The 13,769-nt window shown below is 37.6% G+C and overlaps 1 protein-coding gene across 4 annotated transcripts in view; it reads left to right on the top strand.

Annotated features, from left to right (window-relative positions):
- Nucleotides 1-13,769, top strand: part of LOC126759943 (monocarboxylate transporter 5) — a 272,426-nt gene that overhangs the window by 129,926 nt on the left and 128,731 nt on the right. For all 4 annotated transcript variants that reach the window (XM_050475193.1, XM_050475192.1, XM_050475182.1 and 1 more), the window contains one exon: nt 8,369-8,937. The gene's annotated coding sequence lies outside the window, so the exon portion shown is untranslated. The remainder of the gene's footprint in view (nt 1-8,368; nt 8,938-13,769) is intronic.

Genomic DNA, 13,769 nt, shown 5'->3' with positions numbered 1-13,769 from the left:
AACAAGGAATCAATATAAAAAACTCTCTATTTTTCATTTTAATCGTGATTAAACCATTTTTTGCCTATGCTTATAACATTCGACTTTTTACTGAATTTTTTTTTTTATTGAAATTGAAATGAATTTTTGATTACTCATGCCCAGCTCTTGACCGATGCTACGGCTGCTACTATGTCGGTCTCTTTCGACCAATTCAGCGATTTTATCGCAATTTTCGACGACAGGCCTTCCGGAGCGTGGCGCATCTTCGCCCACCTCTACACCAGAACGAAAACGTTGAAACCATCATTGTGCAGTGGAAATGGAAACTGTATCGGGTCCATAAACTGCACAAATTTTATTGGCGGCTTGAGATGCATTTTTGCCTTTATCGTAGTAGTACTGTAAAATATGCCGTATTTTCTCTTTATTTTGCTCCATGTTTGCGACGCTATAACTCACAAACGACTTAAAAGGAACGACAATCAATCAAACACGTGTTAGCGCGTGAATTGAGCTTTCCAAAAAGGTATAGCATGACCCGATGCGACGAATAAAACTAACACTACGCGCTTTCAGCGCCAACTAACGAAAATACCGCAAGACTTTTTTGACAACCTATTATAAACAAGCAAATCTACAACTTTGTAACAGTGATATTTTAATACAAAATTTTCTGAAATTTTTCCATAGAAGCATTACTCTAGCAATTATATGCAGTGAAAGTTATACTTGTACATCAAGTGGCCTGAGCCACGTACGTTCTGTGTTGCTTATACGACATGGAGTACCATGCATAAGTTTAACTGCGTCCTTTTAAAAAAATTTTTTATGGAAAAAATTATCCGAGCTGCAAGTTTTGCATGAGAATACAATTTTTTTTAAAGCTGTATGTTTATTTTCTTCGGAGACAATTTTTTTTTTTTTTGCAAAAGACCAAAAAATCCCATATAAAATATGTGGAAAAGTTATATGGTGTAGGCACGAGTTAAATATAAAATAAAGCGCTTGTTTACATTGAATCAATATTTAAGGCCAAAACTTTAACGTTTGCAAACAAAAATAACAAAGTTGGGAAATAACGTACACCCTAATGCATATGGCACTTCATTTGGTTGAGTATTAAAAACTTTTACTTCCTACCGAGGTAAAAACAATGGTTTGAATATTAACTTTTATTACTGTAGTTTAATGCGCTAACGTGTTATTTATTAAACGGTGAAATGCTTTATGAGATTGCAGTTATATTGATATGCCATATAAGGTTTTGGTGCGATGGTTTACGAACCGATTTATAATATGCGTTTGCTATATGAATACTAGTTTCTTTCCTTCATTATTTCTCTCAGATTAAATTAAAACTTATTTTGAACCCTTTAGTTTTAAATATTTCAAAAACGCTAGTTTTATTTTCTTTTTTTAACTTAATATTTATATTTAGCTACACGCACTGTTTTCACTTTATCTAAGGATGTGTTGAGCATATTATTTATCCAAAAGGCAGCAACGATAGTTTAACCTTCTTGTTAGATATTACATACTTTTGGGGCCAGTTTTGTTTAGTGTTGCTCAATCTATTGATAGCTTGGTCATAGGGCCACTCAAGTGTATACTACTAGCGTTTCGGTGCTACAAAAATTTTACAAACATAGTCTGTTTCATATACATACAGGTAAAGCTAAAAAAAGTGCGTTAAAAATATACACTCGTGGCCACGCAAACCTTACCACATATATTTCGTTCGTTCGTTCTCACATATTTATCGCACTATTTCGTTCGTTCGGATTTTTCTCTGTCTGTCGGTCGATAGTTAGTCTGTATATATATGAACTAGTCATTTGTCAGTTTTTGAGACAACAATGGAAAATTGTTATCGTTTTGAAATTTTGCAAACGTCATTTTCTCTTCAAGAAGCTGCTCATTTGTCGGAACTGCCGATATCGGACCTGTATAACATATAGCTGCCATACAAACTGAACGATCGGAATCAAGGGCTTGTATGGAAAACTTTTGCATTTGACAAGATATATTCACGAAATTTGAAATGGATTACTGCTTAAGATAATAACATAATCTCCGAAAAAATTGTTCAGATCGGATTACTATAGCATATAGCTTCCATACAAACTGGACACATAGTTACTAAAAGAAATGCACCTGTGAATGTTATATTAGCTTCGGTGCAGCCGAAGGTCACGTTTTTTGTTTTTAGTAAGCATAAGTAAAATAAATTATATTATATTATCTAATTATAATTATAGTTTTTAATTTATTACGTTTAATGAGTAAAACACAAATTAGCTTTTCTGTGCTTAAATAAAAGCGGCCGATTTTATTGTTTTTAAAGTGAAACCTCTACTAAACTTCATGTTTCAATTAAAAAAACAAAAATAAAATAAAATATTAATTTCAAAAATATTGTAAATGAAATTAATTAAAAAAATAAAAAATATCACTTTTTCGTCGCATGTCAGTCTCCTACGTTTCGAGCTCATATTGTAACTATTATACTATTTTTCGATTGATTTATCTATAGCTGAATGAGTTTTGTTTTTAATTTTTAATATTTTTGGTTAACAACATGCCCAAAAAAACAAAAAATTTGTTCCATCATACATTTGAAATAAAGGAAACTTGAGTGTCAAGCCGTGAGTTATTTGGATACGATAAAATACCCAAAATAAAGACTTCGAAATTTCCGTCCCAACCATGAGTATAAATACATATTAGGCAGATTGAAATGTTTTTTTGGTGTCTATTTACTACTAGGAGCAAAAAATAATAGGACTTTGTTCATAATTTAAAATTGTAAATTTTTTCTTCAACATCTATGACGTCCCTCTCAAAATAACATCCGTTGGCCCCAATATACTTGTCCCAAAGTGTTTTTCAATCCCCGAAACAACTGCTGAAGCCAATTTCCTTCAATGCGCGTAGCAATTTATGTTTAATGTCTTTAATTGACTCAAAACGGTTTCGCCAGAGCGCTCGCTTGAGTTTGCTGAATAGCCAGAAGTCACACGGAGCTTAATAAAGCGAATATAGTGGTTGCGTCACGATCAATGTAGTGTGCGACGGTGCATTATCGTGGTGCACAATCCTAGAGTTGTCGGCTCATAATTCCGAATAGCTTCTCATAATGACGCATAACGCTCAAATAGTATTCTTTGTTGACTGTTAGGTCGGTCGGAAGACATTCGGAGTGCTATTGATCGTCTGTTTCCGGATCCTAAGCTTAGATCCAAGACTCACTGCCAGTAATAATACATCTCATGCCGTCCTGGTAGTCGGAAAGCATTGTTCTGCAGACGGTAACGCTTCGCTGTTTTTCGAAAAAATTGAGTGATTTTGGAACCAATCGTGTTTTGCATTTTCTTGATTGATTTTACAAAATGGTTATCACTGATCCTTCCGATAATCCAATGATTGCAGTAAGATCTCTGACAGTTAATCGATTCTAAATCAAAAATTCCTTTACTTTATTGACGTGTTGATCATCAGTGGAGGTTGATGGCGACCTGGACGTGGTTCGTCGTCATCGCGTTCTCGATCCTCTTTGAATAATTTGTACCTATCAAAAGCATTTGCTCGCGAAAAATGATTATCACCGATGGCCTTTTCCAATATTCTGAACGTTTCGGCAGCAGAAATTTGATTCCGCACACAAAATTTAAGGGAACTTTTCTGTTGAATATTTTCAGTCATCGTAAAAATTGCCTAATGGACTTTATGTAGTTCAGAACACTAAACACTAATAATTATTTCGATTTGACATTTGGCATAGATGTCGCTGAAAGTCATACCAATCTGGAAAAAAATATTTCGGCGAATGGGTTTACACGCAAAATTAATTTCAAAAGTCTTATTATTTTGTTTCAAGAGGTTACTTCTATTTATACCATATGTTTTGTAGGCAGACCTAACATGGCTTCATACTTCCTCTCCGGAGACAAACCGCCAGTTATTCGAGTAACCTACCGCCTCGGTTCGCGGAGAGACAAAGCTATGTGTGGAGGGTCACAAAACGACGAAAAGAGTGCGAAATCTCATGTGAGTTTCGAATGGCTTTATATCCTTGGCATTCTCCGGATCTGGGCGCGAGGGACCCTTTGTTGATCCCTTTTCTAGAAATAATACTCGCTTGAAAAAACTGTAGCTAAAATGAACACGAATCCTATTATATACTTGATATTGAATTGTTGGAGAATCATTATCTTTTCACTGCTTCTGGTTGTCTAGTATTCATTTCACCTCGAATTTGATTGATAGTATCGATTTAAAAAAAAAAAAACATTTTTAATACACACAGTTTTCGTTATGAAAATTATATTAATTAACACGAACAGTAAAAATCCCCTGCGTTGCCACTTATTGTAGGAGAGTGATAGCTTATAGAGGAAAACTATAAGCAGAAAATTGAATTGAAGACTAATCGGGATAAGCATTTGCGCGTTGATATCACATGACACGTGGAACTGAGCGGTAGAAGTTAAGCTACTGATAACCACTCAGTATTATGCTAACCCGAACCAAAACAACAGCAAACCCAAGATAGGCAGATGAGAATAAAACCACCCTGCAACCTGGGCACACTACTCGGCTTACGTGCTAATGTGTCTCTCTAGTAAATAGAGGTAAAAACTTTTGCTTTGAATGTGAACTGACAGCACTTTGGTTGCCGAAATTGGCTTAAAGACGCAGCCAAAATCGCACTGTTGGATGGTCACTTTGCACAAACTGAGCGGCTTGGAAGCGCCACTCGCTGAATATCCGCTTACCCGAAGAAAGGGGCAAATGCGGATCCAAAGTGCTGCGAAACATTTGTGTCACTTTGCAATTTTACTTAGCTCACTTGTCATGGATGAGGACAAGGTGCGGACTGCACATCAACTCTAATGCATTAAGAAGTAGCCAGAGCGAAGTACAAAAACAAAGCAGAGAAACAGAAAACAAAACACAGAGTGCCCAGTAAATGAACACTATCACCGACAATGCGTAGGCAACCAAAAGTTCGTCAACACTCGTTTGTGTTCATCATCATCAGCAACAACAACAACAACAATAATGATAACAACGAAGACGAGACGTGACATGACGTGATGCTGGAAACGTCCTTCAGCTAGCAATTGGCGAAAGACGAAAATCGGAGTGCTGAGACTATGCAACGAAGTGGGGCTCCCTCCCAAACGGCAGGCAGGCGGGAAGAAAGTAACAAAAAGTATGCTCTGTGTAACAACAAGAGCCGCGCCAGTGAATGGCTACAACAACGGTGTCGGTAACATAAGTGGTATCAGCGGTATCAGTGTGCCAGTCACGTGACTCGTTACGCGCATCAAAATTCCGGCAACGCACCGCTGGCGCGCACTCCAATTACTCATACACGTACGCATTTCATACACAGACATGCATAGATCATTGTACAGTATATAGGAAATCAGGCAAATCTTTTTTCTTCCTCAAAAAGTATAGCTCAACTTTTCCCAAACCAACTAAATACTTTGGAGAATGATAATGAGGAAATGAGCAAAAGAATATTTGTACTTATTTGTGTGAGTGTGAAGTAAAACTAAGAAAGCCTTTTGTAAATAAGTATTAATTTTTTTTGAAGTAGAAGCGCTTTACCGCCAAATCTTTCTTAGATTTGTTTTCTAAGGATGCTTGAAAGTCCTCGAAGTGCTGCAATTGATTTGAGTTTTAGGTTGTTAGAAGTTTGAGTGAATATTATTTCGAATTCGCACTCAAATCGATCGGATTTCAACTGAGATCATTAATATCTTCGAATCTCTTACACTTGCCTTTGTTATATCAGCTGATAGTGTGTTAAATATGTTCAGGTCTGAGAGCAGAGAGAGTTTGTTTTTAACCGTGATTTTATTCTTGTTTTTGGGAGAGAAAGCCCTTACCGAAATTAAAAAGCCCTGAGATACTCGATGCAGTGCTAAGACTCTTCCTTCAATAGCGAATGTAAATAATTAGTTTAACAAGTTTTCACGCAGTCGTTCGTAAATTTATAATTTCTTCACGACGATGTTACCCGAAAACCAGCGATGGATAATATCCAGAAGTCTGTGTTTACATATCGCACACCTCCACGCAAAGCTGGGAAAGATAATAGGAACTGTAGGCATCTCAAAAGTCCGCGTGGGTCATGTGTATTTGGCATAAGAAAGCTGCCGATGGGTGAGTGTCGAATTTTCTTCATCCAGAATACCGGGACAACCTTAATACTACTTTAGAGCAGTGTTTGAGCCGGTCTAAGATCATACCGAATCAGTTTCAGAGTAATTTTGTGGCCGTCGATGAAAAATGGGTTCACTGGTAGATACCGAAGGACACATAACAGTTTAAACATAGACTTCATCGGGAAACCTGTTACGAAGAAGGCGCGGACTGTCATATCACCTCTAAAAGCGATAAACATTATTTTCTTAGATTCATAAGGTATGATACGAGTACCGACTAACTGGAGAGAGACAAAACGGTCACTGTGTTCCACCATGCCGGATATTGTACCGATTATACTTTGAATTGATCAAGCAATTCTTTTGTGATTAATATCTGAAGAAACCCATTGATTTTAAATCTGTGAGCTAACCCAGGGTATCCCACTGGGAATAATTTTTACTTGGAGCTATAAGTTCACAAACATTCCGGAGGCTCACATCTTCAACCTGAATGATAGGCGAGTTTTCTGTAAAGAGCTCTCCGTCAGTTTTACCTTTAGGCTACCCGACTACTGTAATGTTTTTTAAGCAGAAGGGGCTCCTATTGAATGGTACTCTTCCATGGGGGTGACCCAAGAGCAGAGCTGCAACACTAGCACTGAGCTCGCTAATTGTGCACTTAAAGCAGGTCAAGGAGTGTCTTTCCTCACTAGAAATAGGATCAAGCTACTTTACCTCGACTAGACAGATGTCCGCTCATAGTGGAATCTCTGGTAATTCTTGTCCTGCTCGGTCACATCGGAATCGAAACGAAATGGATCTCCGTTGCCATCTTGAGTTCGAGCACTGGACCAATTAACTTCAAGTGCGCTTAACCGCCACTAGTTGACTACCAGCTCTTTTTCGACTGCAAGATCCTTTTGGCCTAGAATAGAACGTAGGAGATCTACTCTACTACTTGTGCTTATCAAAGTTCATTTTGTTGCAATCTCAGGGGTTATTACTGGACATTGTCCAACAAGCATTCATATGGTAAGAATAAAAATCTTGTGAGCCGCAAGTTTTCAAAGTTGTATGGAGGAGGGTAAGATGGAAACATCCAGGCACTTTCTTGTATATTGTCCAGTCTTTGCTGGAATCATTCATCTCGTCAGTCTTACCTTCGGCGAACCAGGATCCGTTGCCAAAACTGGCGTTTGCCGTCTCAAAACATTTGTGAAAGGCTCAAAGCGATGTAGAAGCATCTTATGATCCATAATATAAGTATTTTAGTCCAAGTGAAATTCCTGTTGGGATAACCTTACGTACTCAAACCTATTCCTGTGATGATGCTAATAGTTAGCTGGTTACCACACCTTATGCTACTAAGTACTAACTATATTCTTATTGTTTCTAATTCCTAATGTTGTCAATTCGATTTTGTTGTACTTTGTCGAATATGATTCTTCGAAACACTTTTCAGCTATCCATTGTTTGCTAATATTTCTAACTGTTGCCTATATCTTTAGCAAATAGCATTAATTAGATAAGCCTATGTTTGGTCTTGAGCCAACCGGACTTGCGACATTTTCATTTCTAAAAGTAATTTTCAAATGATCTCTAACCTCGAAGATTTCTTCTTCCCCCTACTTTTCCTAATTTGAGCATATTTGATCTCTAACGTGGCCAAATCCATTACCTCCGCGCAACTACGTCACACTGACTGCAACTTACAGTACCTCTTCTTCAATCTGGTTCTCCTGTTTCTTCTCTTTCAACTGCACATTCCCTGAGCACTGTTGTCTGTCATCATTTATTTCATCCAGCTTGTGTAGGATATAAATAAGCATCTATGTTGAATTGCTCCAGCACTGAACGACTTGACAGTTACACCGAGTTTCTTAATGTCCTGCAATCAAGTTATTCCTCAGGCTGTCGCCGTGCTGTCTCTCTATCTGCCTGCCTGCCAACATGCCGTATTGTCAATGGATTTAAGGCAAGTTGCCAGTCGTCTTTGTCTCTTTGTTCGCTGAGTGATGCTCATTATTTTGTCATTGCGGCAGCATCAAAGCCAGCACTGCCAGCAAACACGTCACACGGATCCTTAGCAAAGTTGCCATTTCTCTTAATGCATTATTTCTTACACTTACCTATGCATGTATGTGTATCTGTTTATATTTGCAGCAAATTACTTTTGTATTTCTCACAATTCTTTTTTTTTTAATTTTTGCTGTTTCTTTTTGCAGGCGCCCAACTTGTCCTTGCAACATTCTGTTGTCTGTTGGTCACAAAAATGCACAACACGTTGCCAACGTGATCAGCAACTGAAATGTGTTATAGCGTGCAGTCAAGCAGTGAAGGCAATAACAACAACAACAAAAGCAGTAAGTTCAGTATGCGCTCGTACGTTCCGTCTTGGTCGGTTGGTTGGTTGGCTGATCGTTGAGATTATGTTGACACTGTACTGGCAGCAACTGTCAACTTTAATTATCGTCGCTTTTCAATTTCATCAGCAACATAAACAGCTACGGTAACAAGTCGCAAGCAACAATGGTAGCAAAATGTCTAGCCTGAAGTTAAAGACAAACAAAAAGCGCTCGCAACTCATTATGTGACCTATAGCCCGCTGTTCGGTGTAGCTTTCTGCGGTCTCTTCCTGTATTACTTGAAAGTTGCCATTAATTAGCGTTCAATTAAGTTCGTCACTGCCCACGTGAGTTCAAGGAATGTGCAGCGAATAGTTTGTGTGTGAAAGGCTTTAAAACATTTCCGCAATGATAGATAATATCTATAAGACGACCACAGTGAAATATAGGTAAGTCAAAATAACTTGTTTAACAAATTTTTTAGATATAACAACTCTTAGATAATATTACGTTCAATATAATAGATCTGGGTTGACCCACGATGGTCAAATTCGAGAATAGAGTGTTGGTAATCGCGATATTTCTGGAGAAAATTCGAAGTTCCAAACCTAAATATTTGAAGTATCGCCAAAGTAAAGCAAAAATAATATATCTCTATACAATATTGATTATCCTTCAACAACCTCGGCAACAACAATCTTTGTTTTATAGTTATAAACGGTGATCCAATTCGAGGTTCACTACTTTTTTAAAGAAAAACACAGAGACTTCAAGCCTAATGGGGAATATTTATTATAATTTCAAATAACATTCTTCGGCATTTATTTTTTTAAGATTATTTCTTTAAAATGTTGACCGCGGCTACGTCTCAGATGTTCCGTTGAGTCCAATTTTCGATGACTCATTCGAGTATTTCGACTAATAACTGGCGGATGACACGCATGATGTTTTGATTCATGCCTTGGAGTCGAGCGGAATTGTCCGCATAGACTTTAAACTTTATATATCCGCACAGAAAAAGTCTAATGTTATGATATCACACGATCTTGGTGACTAGTCGACCGGCCCAGAACGTAAAATTATCTGCTCACCGAAGTGTTCTCTCAAAAAATCCGTTTAATCAATGCGTACGATGTGTGGGAAGTGCACCGTTTTGCTGAAACCAAATGCCGTCAAGATCACGAGTTTCTATTTCAGGTATTAAATAGTCGGTTATAAACCCCTTTTAACGGTTACGTTCTCACTGGCAACATTTTTGAAGAAATATGGTCCGATGATTACAAGGCGCACAAACCACATCAAGCAGTTGTTTCTTTTTTGAATGAAATGACAGCTCTTGAATCTCTTCTCGTTGATATTCGTCCCAAATACAGAAATGTTGCTTGTTTACATACATAGCATTTGAGCCAGAAATGACCCCATCGCTGAACAAAGTTTGGGTCGAAAGCATTGGATGTTCTTGGAAATTTTTAAAATCGCTTGGGAAGGTCGAGAGAATTCAGTTTTTTCGCATGCTGTACGTGGTTTGTACAAAAAGTATAGCGAATTTTGATTTTTCGCGGGCTACTGTTATTCGATTTCCGATTGTTTTATTGCGTTTTGTTGGAAGTCATATCTCTTACTTATTCTGACCAGGTCGTCCATATTGAGTATTTAGTTAATTTTCGGAACCTGTTTGCTTTTACGCCTTTTACGCCTTGTCCGCTTTCGACCAAAAACAGTGTCACGTTGGCATTGCTCTGTAGATATTGGACTCAGTCCGCGACGACTCAGATTTGCTCCAGAGTTTCATAACTGCAGACAAATCATGGGTGTATGGCGATGACGTGGAAATCAAAGTTCAATTATCACAACGGAAGCTGCCGCATAAGCGAAAGTGAAGGTTTTGTTTGGTTGCAGGAACACCGTGAATCATGAGTTCTTGCCAAAGAGTGCTATGGTCAATAAAGAATATTACCTGCAAGTTATGCGCAATGCACACCAAGCTATCTGAAGCGCCCAAATTTGTGGGAGAACAAAAACCAACTTCTACTGCATGACAAGCGCCCTGCTCACGCCACCATATTCCCAAACCTGGCTTTTGTCACTTTTTTGTTTCAAAAACTTAAGAGGCCTATGAAAGCATGACTTAGGCCACGATTGAGGAGGTAAAAAGTGCATCGAAGGTGGAGCTAAAAAAGATCACAAAAAATTACTTTTTTTCCTCGGGGGTGATTTCTTAAGAACTCCAAATTCTACGTTACTTTTGAACAAATCTCATAATTACTGCTAAGCTATTTTAATTCGAAGTATATATTTGATGCTCCCAACACTGCTTAGGCCAAGAAATTATAGAATTTAGAATCAGCAGATTTGAAATTTTCGTTAAAAAGTTCTTTGCGGCAAATATTTTGGTTTTTGAGAAATTTCGTTAGACTAGAACTGGAAATAATGGTTGAACGTACAACTCGCCTAGGTAAAGACAATTTCTACTTACGTCTTCGTCATATCATTATATATAAAAGGTACGTGTCACGTTGTTTGTCCGCGGTGGTCTCATAAACTACTGAACTGATTTTAGTAAAATTTAGCACACTGTGTCCAGTTCGAACCAACTTAGAAGATAGGATAGTGAAAACAATTCATAAATAGAAAATAAGTGAAATATCCTATTAAACGGACATCTCCATTAACCATGCACATTGTTGATGTTTATTAAGTACAATCTATTAAGCGGACAACTCTATTTACTGAACAGAAAGGCTGGTAACCAGACAGTGACAAAATAGTCTTAAATTCGTTATTTTTTCCAATGAAAGTTATTTGTATGAACTTATTCAAAATTAAGTCTCAAGTATAATCCCTTGGATTCTTATACCGACAAAAACTTTTTCGTCTTTATTCGTAAATAAAATTTCGACATTGCTGGCCTTCTCCACGCCAATTATTAGTTCCAGAACAATTTCAACAAGGCTCTAAAACGACTGGCAGATTAATTCCATTTATCCATAATTTGGGTTCCCGGCTACAGGTATATTATCGAGAACAAAAAACCAGAGGTGTTGGCTAAGTTTGAAGCCCAACCCTAAAAAAATCATACACTGAATGCTCGGAGCCCATCTTGTATGGCTATCCGAAAAGAGCATAACGGATATAAGTAGTTGCACTGGTAACAACTGCTTCTTGGGAGAAAAAATGTGTGCAAAATTTCAGGTTGAAATCTCAAAAACTGAGGTACTAGTTCGCATACACACAGACAGGCAGACGGACCGAAATGACAAAATCGATTCAGATAGTCACGCTGATCAATAATTATCTATACATACTTTATAAGACCACCCACGTCTTCTTTCGGAATGTTACAAACTCCGGAGCAAATATTGTTCCCACTCAGAGTATAAAAATCTCAAAACGACAAAAATAAAAACTATCGAGCTAGCTATATAATACATATGTACCTATATATAATAGCTTAGAAAGGTCACAATAAAAGGTGGTGTTCTAGCATATATGTTTGTATATCACTCGAAAGAGTAAATCAAAAAAATCAATTATTGAAAGCCTGCTGAAGACTTTACTAAGCCTTTTTCCCGTCATGTTATTGATATATTCAAGGAGTACTGGATTATAAAAAACGTTAAATCTGATCTTCGTAAGCAACATTAATCCGTCTGCCATTATTGGCAGAAGATGAATATTTTATACCAGTGGTATTACAAAAAAGTACACGGAAATTTTAAATAAAACGCAAAATATTAATTTATTCATCAATATTTATTTCATCACCATCAAAGTAATCTCCACCAAATGTAATGCACCTATTTTTCCAATCACGAAATACCTTTCCTAGGCACTTTTTGGGATGTCCTTCAGCGATGATATTCACGGTGGTCATAGTTATATATGATCGCATGAATTGTTCTCCCACAATACCGGCCGCTTTCGACGGATATTTTCCCACAAACGCCTCAACGCCAAATAGAACTCTTTATTGACCGTCTGTCCTTCCGGAACAAATTCATGATGCACCACACCACGAATATCGAAAAATCGTTCGTAATACATCATTATATTCTTAAAAAGAACAATATTCGGATCAAAAAAAGGCCGCACGTTCGATGTCACTTTCAAAGCAGGGGTGTTTATTCTATGAGTTAGAATTACGAATTTAGTATACCTGAATGCGAGAACACTCTACTTTATTTCATTTCCACACAATAATTCAGAATAAGCAAGCGCCAACAGTAACCACAATCAATAGTACCACAGAACTAGAAATTAGTTTACTAGAAAAAATATAAATAAAATGTGCAAGCTAAAATTTTCACTACCCACGCCTACAATAACAACAACGGACACTATAAATTTGAAGCGACGGAAATCCGTTGAATTGCATAAATTCTGTTAGCGCAACTGTTCGGCCAATGTTATAATTCCATTGCGTACATGCCCTGTAGGAAAAAGGGTGCAAGCTATACTTACAAATTAGTCGCTCAGAATTCGAAAATATTCGACAATATCGTAGCATTTCTTTGATGGTAATAAAAAAAAATAATAATAAGCAATTTTAGATACTATATTTACTGTCTTGATTTGAGGGCTACTTTTCTAGGACAATATATATACTTCGTAGTATTTCGGTTGCCTTTTGGGCTCCAAACTACGTCTTACTAGCTTGAGCCTATGGAAAAGGTGTGTCAAAGTGTGCAATTCAACCAAAGCAGTTCCCTTCTAGTAGACTTCCCTGCAGTGCCTCGAGAAACACACATACTTGCGCACATGGCCATTAATTACGTTCATCGCTCATACAAAAAGGCGAATTATAATTTGAATGCAACATCAGGCAAAAACTAAATTCCAAATAAATTCGACTAAATTTTTCAGGAAAAATTTCCCTTATCTTCCCGGTTTCACTTTTTTGCTGTTTTTGTAGCATACTTTTAGCTGTTTCACTTATTTCCACAAGCATTTTTTGCTTGCGCTGTTTTTACCACCGCGTTGAGATAGTTTGAATGCGGCGAATGCTTGAGTGTGAGTGTGTGTGTGTGTGTTTTGGCATGTGGCTGCGGCTTGTTGCAGCTGAGTTGCGCTGCACAAAGTTTCTCAGCCAGCTAGGCCATACGCGAGGGTGGCCAATAACGAGGCAAGCGGGCGCCTGGGTGCGGTGGCTCCAGCGGAATGTAGTCACTAATTATTGTTATTATGCTTTTTCTACAAATGTAATAATAAAAATACTTCATCTTGGCCAACAAGAGGTCGGGAGGGGTAGCGAAAGTGCGGATGCTTGGTGGAGCTTTCACTA

Source organism: Bactrocera neohumeralis, chromosome 5 (genome assembly GCF_024586455.1).
Source record: "Bactrocera neohumeralis isolate Rockhampton chromosome 5, APGP_CSIRO_Bneo_wtdbg2-racon-allhic-juicebox.fasta_v2, whole genome shotgun sequence".
In the NCBI taxonomy this organism is placed as follows: Eukaryota; Metazoa; Arthropoda; class Insecta; order Diptera; family Tephritidae; genus Bactrocera; species Bactrocera neohumeralis.
The sequence above is the reverse complement of the archived record's forward strand: the minus strand, read 5'-3'. Positions and strand labels throughout refer to the sequence as shown.